The sequence below is a fragment of the Triturus cristatus genome, chromosome 6 (genome assembly GCF_964204655.1).
Source record: "Triturus cristatus chromosome 6, aTriCri1.1, whole genome shotgun sequence".
Lineage (NCBI taxonomy): Eukaryota > Metazoa > Chordata > Amphibia > Caudata > Salamandridae > Triturus > Triturus cristatus.
In genome coordinates this window covers 438,079,015-438,098,907 of record NC_140589.1, presented here as the reverse complement: position 1 = coordinate 438,098,907, position 19,893 = coordinate 438,079,015, and the positions used below count along the sequence as shown (strand labels likewise).

The window sequence follows — 19,893 nt, the reverse complement described above, 5'->3', positions numbered from 1 at the left end:
TCACTATTAAATGTAATAAGGTAATGCCAATGTGATCCTATCAGACACGTAGGCCATGCAGTATAAAGAAATGTAAAACTTAAAAGTACATGTCCAACTTTTTAAATACATTGCACCCTGCCCTCTGGGCTCTCCAGGGCCCACCCTAGGGGTGACTTATACGTATTATGAAGGACGGTTTGGGCCTGGCAAAATGTTTGTTTTGCAAGGCCAAAATAGCAGTTTAAACCTGCACTCACAGGCAGCAATGGCGGACCTGAGATATGTTTAAAGTGCTGCCTAAGTGAGTGGCACAATCAGTGCTGCAGACCCACTAATAGCATTTAATTTACAGGTCCTGTCGACAGGTTGCACCATCTTGCTTGGGACTTACACGTAAATTAAATATGTCAATTGGGTATAAGCCAATACTACCAAGTTTTAAGGAGAGAGCACAAGTATTTTAGCAGTGGTTAATAGTGGTAAAGTTTGTAGAGTCTTAAAGCCAACATAAACGTAGTCAGCCAACCAGGAGGGTTGAAGGCACAAACATTTGGGGGAAAATCACCCCAAAGATGCCAGGTGTAACAGTGACTTTCCAAATTGTGGCGTTTGTTCAATCCTCAAGCCTGCACACTCGGATCATCAAATTGTTCTTTTATCAAACAAAAAATCCAAAATGTGGCGAGATGGAAAGCAACAAAGGAGAACCGAGCAGTATCACGCAGCCGCACTGAGCGCTACTGGCACATCAAATACAGTAACATAGCAGAGATACCATTTTCCTGTGATCTTTGAGAAAAACTGTGGGAATACCGGCACAGATCAGCGGTGAGCAAAGCTGGAGCAGAGTGAACAATATAATGTGGGAATGAGTACTCTCAATGACTTCTTCAGTAAGAATAAGCAGTGAGAATACAATTCAATGGACACAATCATCTTGGCATTGAGAGGGCCTCTAGCCCAATGGGAAAAGCTGCACTTGTTATACAAGCAGAGATGCAGGAAGGGGATACTACACAATTAAGAGACTTTGCCTGAGCCTGGCAGTACTTGCCACCTCAAACACTGAAGGAATTGCCAGACACAGGCTGAGCAGGAAAGCATCTTGCTACAATCTCATAGATAAGAGCCATGGACAATGATGTGACAGAAAAAAAGGCCATCAAGAAACTGGCACGTGCCTTCCCTGATGCAAACATGATCCTCAAGACTACATCCATACAGCAAATACATATAGTCATGGATATTAAATTTACTAATTAATACTGAACAGTAATATGATTGAATGTTCATTGTAATCATGCCACATGTATCCCCCAGTCTATATTTTCATTGATGATATATTTAGGTTCTCCAAAAAATTCACTGTTAAATGTTTTCTGAAAACTGAACTTGATAGGCAATTATATAGGTATGTTTAAAGAGAAAAGAAGCAAATTAAGTGTATACCCAAGTTGAACCAATTGCTCCATTTGAAGACTTCTAATGCACATTTTCTTAGTGTTTTAGATATATTCTCGATGTGGTTGCATACTTTTTTGATTAACCTAATGTATTTTTGACAATTTTTTGAACAGGTGAATTATAAGTAGGCACGAAGTGGCCAAATTCGATTTTTCACATGACTGGCTTTGAGCCAAAGGAGAATTTAAGTTTTCCAGACTTTTAATTTATATCCAGCTATTTTATTTTACTTAGAAAATATGGATATTTTAATTTAATTATATGTGTGAAAAGCTATTACTTCCTGCTGAAATGCTTTCCCATTGCTAGAAAGGGTTTTGGCTAGACTGTTAAGACAATCCTTGTATAACTGTGTTCATTTTCCATACAGGTTATGGTGCTTTTCTGTACTTGAGCACTTGAATGGTTGGGAAAATGTTTTGTTACGGAATATGAACTTTACATAAATGTCCAGGTCATTAGCTACAGGGTGAGTATAATTATCATATGCAATTTCTTTGGATTTCCTAAGTCTAATCAATACAAAGAGGTATGTAGTTTCAGAAAATCATTTAATTTTACAACCAAGAATACATTTCTGTTTCTGAATTATATTTTTGCTAAAAGTTAGGAGTAATACAAAGAATAAATAACAACATTCAGAAAGGAATAATTAAACAATTGTATTACTTAGCGAATAATTACAGTTAGTGAGCCAACAAATTCAGGCAACATAGCAAAGAAAAAAAGAAAGAAGAACATAGTGTTAGACTCAGTCACATTTTTTTTAATACATCATCATGTTTATTACACAGGTATGTAGTTGCTGCTTGTCTCAAAATATATTTATTTTAACAATATTTAAATTAAATTACATCCAGCTGAATATATGCAAGTTTATACGAAGAGGCAGTTTGCTGGTCTGTGACACTCTCAATGTCATTGCACTAGAAAATATAATGCACAGTTGAAAAGAGAAGTAAACATGGGGACATGCTTAGTATTACTTTGAACAACGCAGCACATCAACAAAGGTTTCTGCATTGTGTTTCGTGGAAGGGAGAGAGATGGACCACACTACATCAAATAAGATATGGTGCTGCTGCTCTCTTTCAAGTGCTGGAGCACTTTCTTGTTGCCTTGCAAGAAACTTTGCAACCATAGCACAGATGTGCGTGGGTGAGTGTAGCATAGTATTTGTACTATAACGGTACCATCCAGTACAAAATAGTATGCTTAGACCTCTGGTAAATGTTTCATACATTGTATGTCTTCTGTACAGTACCGGGCATATACAAAGTTTGAAATATTTGGAGTAAAGAAAACCTTCCTTTAGGAGACATACTTTTTTGGCACAAAATCCTCTCTACAATTTTTGGTAGATAGGGATTTGCATCCAAAACCATTGGTGGTTACATGGCAACACCCATATATCACACCTTGTACTCCCCTTGAAGCACAGTAATGCAAAGCAGCGTTAAGCACAGCTTTGTTTTAATGTTAGGCAACTTTCCACCACAAATCAGGATTAGAGATAGAAAGTAAATACCAAATCATCACTTTGCACTAGTTTGCATCACTTTTTCTTACTTCGTACCAGTGCAAAGTGTTGATGAATCTAGCTCATGATTTCTAAACCTGGCCATGCTGAATACTTTGAGTGAATAAATATAAAGAAATGATTGTGGTGTTTCTAACGATCTTAGTTATAGATGGTCTAGAGAAGAATTCTTTTATATCATTAAAAAAGAAAACAAATAACTATAGCAAGAAAATGAATTAAAATGACAAACAGCAGCATCCATAGTTTGCTATGCACAAACTGTAAGAAGTCACATTTATTTCAAATGAAGTCAGTTTTAATTGATTAAAAGTTATCAATCAAAATATACTACTTGTACAATTAGTAAATTTGTTTATTATCTATTTCCATTTAAGTTTCTTCGGTGTACCTATTGAAAATGATTTGGAACTAGATCTGTTGTGACAATACATTATATTTGAACTTTTTTTTGTTTTGTTTTTGGAAAGTGTTACAGTAACAGCAGATAAGAATCATAAAATAAAACTTTATTAAACATTTTTAAAAATCCATTTTCAATTTAGCACATGCACGGGCACATTTTCATGCTTGTAAATGTATGAAGATTAAATAGTGCATCCAGTTGAAGGTCAGCGTGAGAAAGCTGCTTATGCTTCAATCTTCAAATCCACGAACTGATAACAGCGAAATTCAAATAGACATTATCTACAAAGAAAATGCAAGAAATGCATGGTTAATTTACTATCTTTAGAATATAAGATCTTACTATCTTGTTCCACAATGTCATGACCACTATTTCAAATAGTTGTATAGTTACCAATGTAGTATGAACTACAAGACAAACCTTTTGGTGTACCTCGTTATATATAAAGTAATCATTATGGATTTTACGGTTTAGAGGTACGAAACAAGCAACATTTTTTACATTCATTAAAAGTGTCTGTTTCATTGAACATTTTTATTGAACATCAAACTATATTTCCAATTAATTGCTTGGGTTTCACAGTAGTCTTTACTCCTATTGTCATTACTAAAATAATCAATCCATATTTGAGGTGACTATATTCTCTTAAGTAGGTATTGAAGATATTTAGAAAGCATGCATCCACAAGCATGGGCAAGAGATCTACAATAACATTTTGCAAGCAAAAAAAATACATCACTGGGAAAAATGTACATTGTTTTTTAAGAGACCTCTCCAATATAACAGACATACTCAACAATTACAACCCGTACAGGCTTATCTGGAACTCATCAACAAACTCTAGAATCTTCAACAAATGGCTATGGATGTTAGTTATTCGGTTGCACCACTTGAAGGCCTCTGCACTCTCAAGAAAAAGGCGCTCCAAATGGTTTATGCCTTAGTTATAATTTTCAAGTCAGCATACCAAATTCTCAAGTGAAAATGGAGCTAAACCTACTCCAGTCAGGACAGATTGCTTTCCACTGACAGATTAGACACTACAGAGTGCCATTCCTAAAGCTAAAACATCTCAAACATGTCCATGGCTGCCGCCATATTCTTCCATATAATAAACAGTTCAAAGTGATTGATTTTCATAAACAGCAATCTATTGAGCATGTTTAAACAGGAGTGCTTCCTGGAAATTTGCACTCCGTTGGTCATTGCTGGAACCAGAAGTCTCCTGAGATTCATTTGAGAAGAATTTTAATTTGGCAACCCAGAGGGACAAAGCTGGGATCAAGCGTTGGCAGGGATATGTTCCAATCCATGTTCAGCATGATCTCCTGACCAGACAATGTGTAAATGTGAAAAATAAATTATTGTGGTATTGGGTAATTTTTGTGATCACAGGATAGGTACCCTACTCTGGTTTTTCACTTGCACTCTACCCATGTTATTGCCTGTGAGCACCCTGAACCCATAAAAAAACCCATATAATGCTGATACCATCATATTCAGGAGACCCAGATGAACACATTTGGTTGTTATGCCTTGGCTGGAATATGTTTCTGCCCAAGGGAAACTGAACAAATGTCATGTTTAGTTCTGGTGAGCGAGTCTGGATGAGCGAGGTCAGGCACCCTGCAACAGAAACCATAGGATGTGTAGATATAAAAATGTAAGGTGTGTTTTCATACTTTTCAGGAATAATATATGTGACTAACAGACAGGTACTTTCTGAATTTCCAAAATTAACTGCACCAATAATATTACATGTGGGCACTATGAACCCATAGTAAACCAATATATGTCTTTTACCAACATGGTCAGAAGACCAAAAGGAATTTACATGAGGATCATGTTGTTGAGTGATATGACCCCTGTGAGGTAGACTGGAAGAATTGAGCTTGACTTGGATGAAATGCTAAAAACATGATGAATGCTCTGAGTGTATATGGGGCCAGTAAATCAGAGCTAGCGAGACATAGCTTACACCAATAGATTGCATATGACATAGAGAATTAGAAAATATATAGGTTTTATACTTTCTAGATAGTCCTGAGTTTGATATCCATCATGTCATAAACATTGCATCATAAACAGTGGTTCTGCCACAATTTTGTTCCCTGCGCCAAAATTATATAAGTGTTTGTGCAAAATACCTTCCCTAGGAAATCCACACATATATTATTGTATTGTAAGATTCCAGCCGTACAGGGCACCATTTACTCAGCATTACAGTATTTACTTATGCGCTTTTGTGGAATACAATATAATTTTGAACACATTAAAAAAAAATCTACATATATTTTAACATTTTGCATTATATCTGTGTGTTGGACTTGGCCCTGCTTGCAGGGTCATCCTGGAACTTTTTGCCTTTCCCCCTAGTATTTTTCCTAACTTGGAATTGGTGGTTTGAAAGGAAACACAATAAATATGTATGGTTGGTGTATGCGGGTTTATTTTGACCATTGAAGAAAATGACACTTTTAAAATGTCACCATGTCTGTGTGCTTGTGCCTGCCTGAAGGGGGTTGCAGGTCTAGTGTTCGAAGTGACCAAGGCTGACTCTGCCCCTGGGGTGTGTCTGTCTCACACACCCTCCAGCTTTTGGAGGGAAGCCTGGCAGACAGGGTGCCCTACACCTTTCCCCAGAGAACCTTCTATAAGCGTCTGGCCCTCTCTGGTGGATAGAGTGGGGAGTGCATTTATAGAGGAGCTGAGACTCCATGTGTCAGAATGTGCGTGGACTTTGATTGAGAGGGGACACTCTGCCAGGAGGTACCGCCGCAAGGGCCTGTGTGCTGGCCCCTGTGCCCATCTATCCCCCTCTGTTGTCCACCGGGCCAGTGAGAGCCCTTTAATGGAGTGAAGACTGCTGGGCCTGGAGGAGTGCCACGTTACGGGGGTTGACTGTTCCTAGGAACTGCTGTCCTGTCTTGATGAGGGCCCCCTGCCTGCTAATCTTGCCCAGTACTGCCTGCCTGTTCTCCTGCCCTAGTGGCTCATGAGCGCTATGAATTGCTGGCCTGCACTTCAAGGAGGTGAGGAGTGTGGGCGCTACTTTCTTGTGGGGGACTGCATGCTCCTGGGCCCTAGCGCCTCGTGAGCGCTACACTTGGAGTGCCAAGAGAAGAGAAGCGCTATATTTCTACCCCTTTGGCGGAAGAAGCGTGCATGTTTTGCAGCGTGCTGTGGAGCAGTCTGGGGGAGGGAATCCCAGCATGGGGATTCCCCCATGTTGCCTGCAAGCGCAAGCCCACCCTGTGTGTGTGCCGCATTTTTGCCACAGTTATGCTTATTTTTATCACGGGTGCCCACCCCTGTTTTTGCGGTGCTTTTCATGCTGATTTAAACAGTGGGAGCCAACCACGCACTTCAAAACCGCCAAAATCACCACTGCGACCCGAGACGCCGAGCACACCGAGAGCGGAAGCCTACCCCGCATTTCCGCCAAGGAATGGAGAATCAACGCCGCGACCCGGAGGGGAGCACCGGCCCGATCAGGAAGCCAGACGCCTCGGCCTGACTGTGGGCGGGGCCCAGGAGGCCACCAGAAGCGAGAGAAAGTGCTGCCGGTCGTCGGCTGGGCTCCCATGGTGGAGGGAGAGCCCTGTGAGTTGCCGCTGCGTCCCTGCAGGAGACTCCGCTCCATGCAGTAGGGCCCAGGTGAAGCAAGGAGTCTGGGTCGAGGCAGAAGCTGACCCCGCCTCGTGTGGCACGCTGTTGAGAAGAGCAGGGAAGGCGGGGCTCCCACGACCAGAGAGAGCCCTGCATGCGGCCGGAGGAGCAAGAAGTGGAGTCCCCAAACAGCCCGGTGAGTGAGGGGCTCTGTGGAGCATCGTGGGTGACGGGAGGGGCACCAGGAGGGCCCGTGTTGATGCTCTGCACAAGCTGTCCCGCCTGACGGTGGGCAGCTAAACCGAGGGGGCATTGCTGTATTTTCCGAGCCCTGGAGGAGGGGGGCTCCAGCTGGGCCAGTGTTTTGGGGGCTGCACAGCAGCGCTGCAGTTGCGGGCCGCTGCAACGTTTGGCAAGTTTTGTCTGGAAGTCCCGAGGTGGGACGTAGAAGGCACAGTGCGAGCCCGTGCCAGTTTTGGCCTTCTCAGCTGTACCGCTAGTTAGCGGCAGCTGCACCGTTCTGGGGACATTATTAAACTGAGAGTCGCAGGAGAGGGGCTCCCATGTCCTCAGTACTGCCCAGTACCGACATTATTTCACACAACTGCCCCGCTGGACAGTGGGCAGTTGCAACGTTTGGGGCATTGCTGATCTGAAGGTCCCAGGAGAGGGGCTCCCTAGGCGCCGTGATGCCAGAGACTAATCTGCCATGTAGTGGACAAGGATGTTTGGTGTTACCAGGGATGCACCATTATGCTAATGTTCGGCCCTAATGTTCCCATTGATGAGATGCCCAAGGTACCTGTGTTGGTAGGATGCATAATGTGCTTATATGCCTAAGATGTTGCTCATGCTTTCAGGCTGGTGAAGATGCTCTATGTTCACCTGTTTATGCCCCTGTTAATACGATTGGGCCTAAGGTTAGGCCGAATATCTTTGATACTTTACGCCGTGGGTTTATGCCTAATACTTACACTGATGGCTCTGTGCCGAATGTGCTTTCCTGCCTAAGGTTACACACATGGTTATGTTTATGCCCAATGTGAACGATGCCCCATGACTGATGCCTAAGAGCTATGTCTAGGTGTTTGCCTGAGCCAAGTTGGGTACTCCTAAGGTAATGATGATGCCTCTGTGCTCACATGCATATGCCCTATGCTAATGTTTATATGCCTAATGTTTTACCCCTAAGGCTACATTGCTGGTTTACTGCATAATGTGCTTAAATCTGATAAGGGGGGCCTGAAGATGTTTTCTGAATAATGCACCCATGTTAATGAGGATGCTCCGATGTGCACAGGTTTATGCCTACCTTGTTTTATGCTAAAGGGACATCGCTATGTTCAGGATCTTGCCAGTAAGTGCTGGCTGTTACACATTTACTGACACTCGTACCTTTATCCTAATTATGCTTGTGATGGTTCTGGCAGCGGTCCGATTGGCCCTGCCCTGTAAATAGTCCCCCTGTATATTCCTACCTGGTGCCAGTTGGCACAGTGCTTTTGCAACTGTGATTGCCTACTGATGTGTTTTGCATAATACCCACGTTATTTTCAGGCAACCTGGTGTGAGGTCTCTTTTGTAGTGTGCCTAGTGTGTTGCCTGTGAGTGTGTGCTGCGCAGATGCTTAACACAATGCTCCGGAGTTTGGCCTACCCGCTGCGCACCACGCTACCCCATTTCTAACACTGTGAGAAAGTTTATTATTAGCTGGTGTGGATGGCAATCAAACACAGGTAATAACTTCACTATTCTTGTTAGGTCTAATGAAGGTTACAGGAATTTGAGCATGATCTCAACCCCTGGTACCTATGTCACAGAGCAGACAGGCTTAAAGTAAATAAGTGTAATGCATTTAGAAATAACAAAACATTAAAAAAATGATAACACTACACACAAGGAGTCCTACTCCATTTGTAATACTAGAGAACATTTTAATGAACAGAATGACACTAAAACAACAAAATTCCAAAAAGGAACCGAAGATCTGAATTTTTTATGTTTATGTTTTTATGTTTTAAATTAAAATAGAGGCAAAAAGAATTGCATGACAATCACTGTCATCAGGTGACCAGTGCCTAGGTGCAAGTTAAGGCTGACTGCGAAGGAACACCGATCAGATGACGGGCCAGGTTTGTATCAGTGGAAAAGTTACTGTTATTCCCAGTGTCAACAGTCTTCAGTGAAGCAGGCATTGGGGCTTGCATTGAGAGAACAGGCTAGGTGTTGGCAAATTCTGGCACCAGGAGGGAGCCTTGGCGAAAATTGAGGGTAAAGCTCTGGGGGTGAAATTGAAGCTTTAGTGCTTTAGAGGTCTCTGACATCGATCACTTCTCCTTCATCAAGGCTGCTGATGAAGCTGCAGTTTGGCATGGAACAGGGTTATGTTGATGGGTTATGGTATCAAGAGAAGAATACAGCGGAAACAGAGGCAATGTACCTTCATCAGATTGGCTAGGCAGGTTGGTCTCTCATGGAAAGTTTGTGGAATGATCTCTGGTTTTAGAATTTAGGCAGCAGAAGTTCACTCTGACACCAGCCAAGGGTTTAAAGACCTCAAGGACAGCACTTCGGGGTCAGGGCCCACTCCAGCAGAAGAACCCCGGCAGGGCCAAGGGCGAGCCCAGTTGGAACTCACCAGCTGGTCTCTTCCAGGAAAATTGGATTGTAGCTTTTGTGTCCCTGTAGGTTAACAGGACGCCAGCCAACCTCCCCTTGGAGTTCACTTCTTTGTCCTGGGTACAAGAGGGAGAAGGTACAGCCTGCTCACTGTTCTCAACAGCAGGTGTAGACCTTCTTCTGCCTTCCACAGTCCATGAGTGTTCTAAAGAGGGTGTCTAGGGGCACCACATTTCTGCCCACCACTAGCCTGGTGATGGGGGTGACTCCTGGCCCTTCCTAATCAATTGGGAACAAATTCACAGGGTTAACTGTACCCTTTTGTGCAGCAGTTCATATGTGGTCTACTGCAAACAATCCCATAGTGCCTGTCTCTACTTAATTCCAACATGGCAGAGCCCTTACTCCTCTGTGAACAGCACCTGTGACCTCCCTAGAGGTGTGGCAAGGTAAAAGAGCAACCCCTCCTCTGCGGTCACTCAAACCCAATTCTGGGGGCAGTTCCTCTCCCACTGGGATTGGTGCATGGCTGAATAGGCAGGACAGGGATGGGGCATGTAGGTTTTAGCTACATCTGCCAGTGAGAGGAAAGGCCTCTTTAAAGAAAATTAGGTTCCTGGCCATTGCCCATATGATCACCAGGTCAGAGGAGCAGAATACCTCCCCACATCCCAGGCCTTTGTCTCAGCTCTGGGAGCAAGTTCACACCTCATTAATGAGCTATTCAGCTCTTGTGTGGCAGTTGGAAGCTCATAAGAATGGGCTTCGAGAGGCTTTAATCAAGTAAAAGTTACCTTCAGTAAAATAGTGCAAATGTTACCAATGAATTGTGTTTGTAACAAATATTTTATGTTTTACTTTTAAGGACCATGCACCATGACGACTTAGGGATGACCTATTAATATTTAAAAGGAGGGTTTAGGTGTGTCAAAGGGAGTTATTTTGACAGGTTGAACTTTCAGTTTTAAAACTGCACAGACACGCTGAAGTAGTAGGCCTGTTGTCATGTTTTGCACTGTCACTGGCATATTGTGTGATTATAAGTTAAATATGCCAGTTAGTATTATGGCCAATTCAACATGTTTCAGGAGTTAGAGCACCTGCTCTGGGCACTGAACAGCAGTGCGCCAGTATGCAGAGTCCAAAAACCAGCAATAAATCTAGAAAAAGATAGGTGTGACCATGCAAAAAAGGACATTGTCCTACATCTTCAGGCTTTATGAGGTATTGATACATGGTTTGCACCAAAATATGGCCCTGAATGTACAAAAATACTGTAGCGCTTGTATTAGTGCACCCAAAGACGAAAGAGAAAATATGTGCTTGAAAACCTAAAGCATTTTTTTTGAGAAAACACTCTGGCAGTAAATGTGGTAAGGCCAAAGAGGCGAGCATTATTCTACTGGATCATATATACACCTATTTCATCCCTAGCAATCGTTAAAATTGGGGAGTAAATAACACAGTGTGATGTATTTCAAGAGAGAGTTGACTGGTTTTCTGATATTCAGGACAATAATTTTTTGCTGTGTTGGAGCCTAAATCGATGAAATGGTTATCTCAGTCTGGAATTCGAACGCGAAAACCATCAAAACATGTTTATATAATGTATTTAAAGCAATACAAATACAACACATTAAAAGAGTCACTTTAAAACATTACCAAAATAATTTATTAAATACAGTTCTAATCTATAAGCACTTCTAGAACATGAAATTACATTAATTTACAAAGACCAACTTTACATGTTTCAAAAAATAAAATATTCGAATTTTGGAATTCATAAAACATGTTCTATACATGCATGTTGCCGTGCATGCGAACCATTCTGTTTTTTTTCGTAACGTTCAGCATACCATTATCAAAGAACATAAAGCCTCTTTCAATGCAAAACCAAAACGCATTTAATTTTCAAGCCAAAGAACCTGCTCTCAGCAATGTAATGCTTCCATTAGAGCTGAATGCTATTATTGCTTACAGCTGGGCATTACGTTGGCCGGACTACGGGCCTCATTTATGAAAAGTGACGCATCACTGCGTGAAAACAGTGATGCGCCACTTTTCACTGCGCCCTCCCTGCGACTCCAGTGATGCGTCATATTTACAGTATGACGCATCATGTCGCAAGGAGTCACAGATACGTCAGTATTTCTGACGTATCTGTAGGCGCAAAAGTGACGCATCGCTGGAGTGTGTCACAAAAGTGACGCAACTCCAGCAATGTGTCCTTTCACATGGGGCAAGCCCCATGTGAAAGGGCCTGCGTCAGTCTTACGCCTGCCGTGAGGCAGGCGCAAGAAATTGACGCATTTGCACCCTAGAAGTGGCGCAGTGAAATCTCGTAGATTTCACTGCGTCACTTCTACGACCCTTTGTTGCGTCAAAACGCCCCCCTTGCATACATTATACCTGGCGCAGGTATAATGTGGCGCAGGGGTTTACAAAGTGACGCATCTACCTAGATGCGTCACTTTGTAAATATGGCGCAACATGGCACATGTTTTACGCCACTGGTGCGTCACAAAAAGTGACGCACCGGCGGCGCAAAAGTGACGCAGGGGCTCATAAATGAGCCCCTACGTTTTTTTAAAAAAATTGTTAAAAAAAAAAAAACATTATTTATGCTTTAAACCAAGAACCAAGTAAAACCAAGAACATTTCATCAATTAATTTTTGCTCAGCTTTAAACTTAATTGCACAGAAAAATGTGTTCATACAGCCAGGCAGGGCAAATATATAAAATTATTCACAGATAACCCCATTTGAATTTACACTTTTCCAAATAACATTTCAGTAGTGAGATGTCTGTTGGCAAAACAATGTAATTTGTAAGCTTGTTTCAAAATCTGCTAATACGTTATTTTTAGCAGCCTGTCCATAACGCGCTTTAGAGGGATTCACTTAGCTGATGATGCAGCCTGATGTTGTACGTGCTCCCTACCAGAAGCCAATCAATAAATTAATCAGTGAACCGTACGATTTGGGTTACAAAGCTACTCGCTTTTCCTATTTGAGGCTGGAGTGCTAGAATGAAGTATCTTATTCTGTTGATGGATGCAATGATTAGAACCACCTTCTTGCCAGGATGTACACTAGTGTGGCTAATGAGGCATATATTATCTGGAATTATATTCCCCCCAAATGGATGACAACTACCTGTCAGAAGGCAAAGTGGGAAGTTTATTTTAGTTAGATGAAAGTGGAACCGATCAAGATGGAAAAAAGCGGACATTATATCAGTCACTTGTTTTATTCCTTAAGTTAAAATGTATACGGCACTTTGTTTTGCACTTTGAGACTGTCACAACAGTCATGTTACTTCTTATAACTTTATTATTCCTGAAAGCATTTTTATTGTCCTCCCTAGTTATTTTTCAGTCTTTCTGTGCAATCGTGACCCATGCAACTGAAATCAGATCTCCCCACAAAGCACATTACACACGTTCTTTTGTAGTTTTTATTCCAAACCCCAATCTTGCACTGTCAAAACCCTTTTGATTAAACACTCCATAAGATAATGCACACATGCACTTTACTTTCTTCAACGTCTTGCCACTACACTCATGCCAATGAGGTCACCTGGACAGACCATGTCATTGTCCACTTCGCCATCAGAGGATCACCTGGCACTGACACTAAACTGCCCAGCACCTCACACCACCGCTGGAACAAAGTGACAGAAAGCCAGTGGACTAACGCCCTTTATACCTCCCAACATGACACCACAACCAACCTGGAACAGACTATAAAGAAATCCTCCTCCTGAATCACCAACTGCACTGACAGAGTTGCCTCCTTCAAGCACACCCAACTCAAGAGATCTACCAAGCAGGCCAACTGGTACACCACAAAACTGAGAACCACGAAACGCAACTGCGAGGAACTAGAAAGGAAATGGCGAACCAGGAAGGAGACCACAGACGGAGCAACCTTCAAAACATCCCTCAATCAATAACACCAACTCCTATAAGAGACGAAAAGCAATGCCCTGGCTGAACGCATAGAAGCCAGTTCTTACCACAGCAAAGAACTCTGCAACACCGTCAGAGAGTTCCCCAACTCCTCAGCCATCAAAAGCATCATCGCCCCTTCTCAGGAACTTTGCAACTCCCTGGCAGACTTCTTCCATGACAAGATCTCCACCATCTACAAAAACTTCAAACCCCAACACACCCCCTCTGACCTCTACAGCCTCCTTGCTCTTAAAGATGCAAATCCTTACCATCTATTCACCACTTGGGACCAGCTCACCACAAGGAACATCATAGCTATCATGAACTCCGTCCCCTCAGGAGCACCCATGGATGCTTGTCCCCATCACATTTTCTACTATGGGAGCAAGAAGATCAGCAATGAGCTCCCCGCCATTTTAAATGCATACATTACCGCAGCCACCTTCCTGGAAGATTGGAAGCATACAGAAGTCAAACCCCTGCTCAAAAAAACGCCCACTGACCCCAGCAAACTCAAGAACTACCATCCCATCTCTCTGCTCCTCTTTCCAGCCTAACTCCATGAAAAGTAATCAACTGCCAACCGACAGAACACCTGGAGAACAACAATTTTCTGGTCACCTCCCTATGGGGATTGCTCACCAACAACAGCACTAAAACCGCCCTGATCACTGCACCAACCACATCATAACCCTCCTTGGTCGGGGAAAAACTGAAGCCCTGATCCTCCCTGACCTCTCAGCAGCATTCAACACTATATATCACCACACCCTTATCAAGAGACATCATTAGATGGGAATCCAAGGAGATATCCTTATATGGATCATCTCCTACACCTACAAAGTCCTTCACAATCAGGGACCAGCTTACATCAACCACCGCATAAACTTCTACCAACCCTTCTGACACCTGTGCTCTGCCTCCCTCTCCCTCGTTCACACCCTCCTCATTCACCGAAGCAACAGTGGAAGAGCTCCTTCTCCTACCTCTCTGGTAAGTCCTGGAACAACCTCCCCCTTCAACTTCTTAACTCAGCGTCTCCTGGAATTCAAGAAATGACCTAATGCCTGGCTGTTTAACTTAACCCGCCTGAAGCAACAAGGCCCTCAGAAACTAGATACCCTCTCTGGGTATTAGCCATGCTTTATAAATACTGATTGATTGATTGCATCCAACAAAACAATAACAATGGTTTATAGGTATCTCAGTCTTGCGATCAAGAGCATGAAGACCCGTGAGCATAACCACAAGTGACTTGCCTGCATCTATCCAGGTTCAGTAATAGCATTGTGGACCTATTTATTTGAGGTTTTCGTTCTCCTCTCTCTGCACCTGTTGTTTATTGAATGTGTGTCTGTGAAGGAGGGCCTTGAATCTGTATTCGCATATGTCACTAAAACATTTTGAATCACGACTTTTGCCGAAATCAGTAGCTGATAAAGTAACAGGTCGTTTTTAATCTTATTATTTTTACTTTTTGTTTCATTTAACTTTTTTGATATTATTGTATTGATTCTGATTCATTCTTCATGAATTGAAGATTAGGATGTAGAATACCTTCACACCCTACCCATATGTTTCAGACTTCAGAGTCTACTGTACTTTATATTTATATTAATATATGACACCTCTTCCACACTGTGATTTTTAGAAGGTGGCTGCCGAGGCTTGGAACATGGAACCATAATTAATACTATATAAAATGGTAAGTCTTGTGCCATTATGAGAAAATACTGGAAATCAGAACAGAAATTTTACAACGGAACGTAAAATACATACCTACAAAGACTTAAACTAGGATAAATCTTCTTACCAATGGGTTTCTTTTACATGCCTGACCAAGGCTGTAGATTTCAGCATACTAGGACCTTTCTGGCTAAACTTCAAAACTTGCCCATTTAAGGAATCCACATAATTTTCACTGAATAACTGTTCTTGAATGGAACATCACATGGTTATAATAGATAAATTAAAATCAATCCTGGAAAAATATAAGCAATGCCATTTTTCAAACATCAAAATCTCATGAGCTGCATCCAGTTACAATATAGGGAATAAATGAAATCACTCAATCAAAATATTTACTTGTCAATTATAGTGGAGTGATCAATAAGTAGAATGTGCACAGAGTGGTGCCAAAGCATGCACAGATATGTGGTCTGGGTACCTATGCTGTCTCTGCTCCCACACGCAGTAAGCCTTTATTTTTAACCTGGTGTCATGCCAAATGTCAGGGTGCAGCTTTGTGTAATGTCACGTCACGTTGGTTTTAGGTAGCACATTACAGCCCTCCCCAACACAAACTTGAACTACATGCTAGTAAACAAAGTCCCAGATTTGTCATACTATTAGCCAATTCAAAAGGCATCATCCATTAGCATCAGAGATGGCCATGAGCTCAGCCATATTCTCTAGTGACCTCCACTTTGGCATGGCAGGGGCTTGGGAAGGGTTCTGGCTCCCTCCAGTGTAGTTTGCTTCTGAAATAGAACAAGCTAGTTGCAGGTGTCAGCAGGTCAAAATGTTACCATTCTGCTTCCTCTGAATAATCTTCCACTTACAATATTTCTTAAAATAAGATATGTGTATTACCTGCCTATCTTCCACTGTGCTTTGATCAAAGTGCTTTTCTAAGTCCTAGGCTCAGTCTAGAATGGCATCTTAAACTTTCCACCTATACATATATTTCCATTTACAAAGACCACCAGTAGCTCGCTGCACTCAGGATGGATGCCTCCGTAACGTGGGGGTGGACCCACGATATATGCATTTAAGATATCACAAAGGACAAAAATGGAGCACCCACAGGAAACAGTCTCATAGGATTTAATGCAAGGAAACATGTTTCGGCTTTCGCTTTTGTCACTACTCGTCCATTAGCAAGTCATGGTTTTGCAGCAGTGCTTTTAAACTTAATGATCTCATTCCCATTGGATACTTGGTAATCCAATTTGAAAGTGGACTGTTGCCATTCCATGTGAAATACACATTCCATGGTGGCCATGTCAGTCCGTATTACTCATGATTTACCCATGTGACAGTACTCGTGATGCGAAAGATATTCACCATACATTTACAACAATGCCTCATGAAAAAATGCAATCAAACGACACAGGGTTCGGCCCATAATCAGTCCGTCTAGGCCCTAATAATACATTTTGTGCATCACAATATTTCTGAATCCAAAAGAAAGGCAATAACCGTGCTGAAAGAAGACCAGTCAATTGACATCAAGCCAGCTGATAAGGGAGGAGCGATAGTATTTTGGGCTACTGAGGCTTACAAAAAAGAAGTGGAAAGACACATTTATAATACAGAATTTTACAAAAATCTTCCATCAGATCCAACACGAGAAATTCAGATAGAATTTTCAAATATACTAAAACAAGGATATGATCAAGGACCAAAGGAATATGATTTTCTTCTGAAAAGAACACCCTCAAATACCAGTAATATATATGCTGCCAAAAGTGCATAAAAGTGAGATATCACCACCTGGACGCCCCATTGTATCTGGTTGTTGCTCAGTTTTTTTCCTAAAACCATTATTGGAAGAAGTTCCTTCGTATACAAGAGATACCACGGATTTTATAAACAAAATTGAAGACTTTGAATGCTGTCAGACAAATCAGAGACTTGTCACTTTTAGCGCAGTCTCATTATACACACAAATACCACAAGAAGAAGGCATAGAGGCCAGAGAATTTTTTTCTAGACACTAGACCCAGGCCACATCAAGTTCCAACCAATCTTATCATCAAACTGGCTAGTTTTGCTCTTAAAATAAGCGATTTCAGATTTAATGATGAATTCTTTCATGGGTTGTCCCTTTGCACTGCAGCTAGCAGTCCTGTACATGACTAAGTTTGAAGAGAAATTTTTCTTAATAAAGAACCCTTTCCAAGATCAGGTGTCAAAATAGGTGCGATACGTTGATGATGTATTCTTTGTATGGACAGGTCATATCGATTCACTTTACCAATTTTATAGTTGGTTGAATGACAGGGCACCAGATATACAATTCAGCTTACAACATGATCCATCAAAAATGGCATTTCTTGACGTTGAAGTAGTTGCATCAGCTGATTTTTTAAAACAACATTATATATCTAGTCTGCTGTCAGCAATAAAGCTTTCCACTACACAAGTCATCATCCATCTTTCGGACAGTTTTTACAGATCCAAAGAAACTGCTGTGATAAAAATGATTACCATTTTCATTGAACAAAATTAATTGAGAAATTTATAGAAAGAGGTTACCCCAAAAAACTGTTAAAACATTTTATGAAACAAGCATGTTGAACACCAAGTGAAGAACTGCTCCAGAAGAGGACTCGATCCATATTGGAATGTCCAGTGTTTGTATCAACTTTGTGTACAAAGACAAAGGAGTAGTAAAAATCATAAACCAAAATTGGCATCTTATTGCACATTTTGACCCATCATTCAAGAAAACCCTGTTTGCTATGAAAAAAGAGAAGAGTTTAAGGGACCAGTTAGTCAGAGTATCTATCTCAAGAATACCCACAAAAAACACGATGCTATAGTTCTTAAAACTTCCACCAATACAGGGACATCACAAATGTGGCACATGCATCAACTGTCACCCAACTATTGAAGGGACAATTTTTGCTTATAAAAAAATTGGAAACACAACACTTTTTCAAAATTGCAAACCCAAAAATGTGGTATATGGAATCATTTGTCCATGTAATAAACTGTATATTGGAAAAAACAAACCAAGAAGTGCGTCAAAGTATAACTCCGCACAAAACCAGGATCAGAAAGAAGGTCCTTACTGCCCCTTTGGTCAACCACTGGCTGGACACCAAACATTTGGACGGACGGTATTGTCAGTAATCTAGACAGAGCATTGAGAAGACCCAGAAATATGATCAATGTTAGAAAAGGGGTTTCTGGTTAGCAGAGGTAATCACCCTGTCCAAGCAGGAACCACAATCCTAGTCAAGATAAGTCAGATAAACTCTAAAAGATAACCTGTGCTCACCCTCTGATAGCTTGGCACAGAGCAGGCAGGCTTAACTAAAGAGACAATGTGTAAAGTATTTGTGCAACACAACACACAGTAACACATTGGAAACAGCACATAAAGAATCCACACCCGTTTAGAAAAATAGACGATATTTATATAAGTAAATCAAGACCAAAACAATACAAATCCAATCAGTAGAATTTGAGTTGCAATTTTTTTAATAATAATTAAAAGAGCACTAGCACTTGGAAGAAATAAGCGCCAATGGGTGTTATCTCACTGCGTTGGACCGTGGAAAAGTCGAAAGTCCAGGCCGACTGCGATGGAGCACGAGGCAGGAGCCAAGCAGGCCCAGTGAACAAAGTACCTTGATCCTGGCACAACAGTGAGATGCGGGGTGCAGACGGGCGATATGTCGATGTTGAACCTCCATGCAGTGGTGGCAATGCGTCGCTTCCGTAGATGAAATGCTGAGCCGAGATGCACTGATTCGGAAGTGCGATGTGCGGTGTTTCTCCACACAGCTGAGAGAATGCATTGATCTATCCACACTGCTGAGGCAGCGATGCACAGTTCCAATGCGTTATGCTCTGGAGGCGATGCATTTTTTGCAAGAGCAACAGGGTCAATGCACCGGTTCTGCTACACACACAGACTTGATATGCATCAATTTCTCTGGTGCAATTATCTGGGCCCACTTCCAATTGACAAGGAACAGGAGCAGAGTTAAAGACTCTGACAGCCATGAGTCTCAAGAAAAAGGAGGCAAATCAACAAGCCCTTGGAGATCAGTTTGGTTGCAACGCAGAATCTACTTCTCCATCACCAAGGTCAGAGAGCAGCAGGGCAGCTCAGCAGAAAAGCAGGTCTTCCAGATCAGAAGTCCAGCAGAGTGTCAAAGCAGTTCTTCTGACAGTTTAGTTATCGATCCTAAACTGTCAGAGACCAAATACTTATATCCAGTTGTGCCTTTGAAGTTGGGGTGACTTCAAAAAAGGGTCTTTTAAAGTGCACAGAAGCCCTTTCCTCCCAGCCATGCCACCAGACCAGCTGTAAGGGGTAATAAGCCCTTTGTGTGGAGACAGAACATTGCTTATTTAGGTGCAGGGGTCAGTTCCTCCCTTCTTGCTGCCCGAGAAGAGCCCCAGGGAAGCAGATGACGACTCAGATGCTCCAAACCTTCCTGGGTTTGTGGCTGTCTAGAGGGAATGCACAAAGTGTAGCTGTCGCCCACCACAGATGTGCATTGGAGACAGGCTGCAGGCACACAGAGCTGTAAGAGCAGAGAGAAGTCCACTTTCTAAAAGGGCATTTCTGAAATAGAATG

General features: G+C 42.0%; 1 protein-coding gene across 6 annotated transcripts in view; it reads right to left on the bottom strand.

The window, feature by feature from the left end:
• Positions 1-1,978: 1,978 nt before the first annotated feature.
• MLIP (muscular LMNA interacting protein) overlaps positions 1,979-19,893 on the bottom strand; it is a 1,822,558-nt gene continuing 1,804,643 nt past the window's right edge. For all 6 annotated transcript variants that reach the window (XM_085610855.1, XM_085610858.1, XM_085610860.1 and 3 more), the window contains one exon: positions 1,979-3,673. The gene's annotated coding sequence lies outside the window, so the exon portion shown is untranslated. The remainder of the gene's footprint in view (positions 3,674-19,893) is intronic.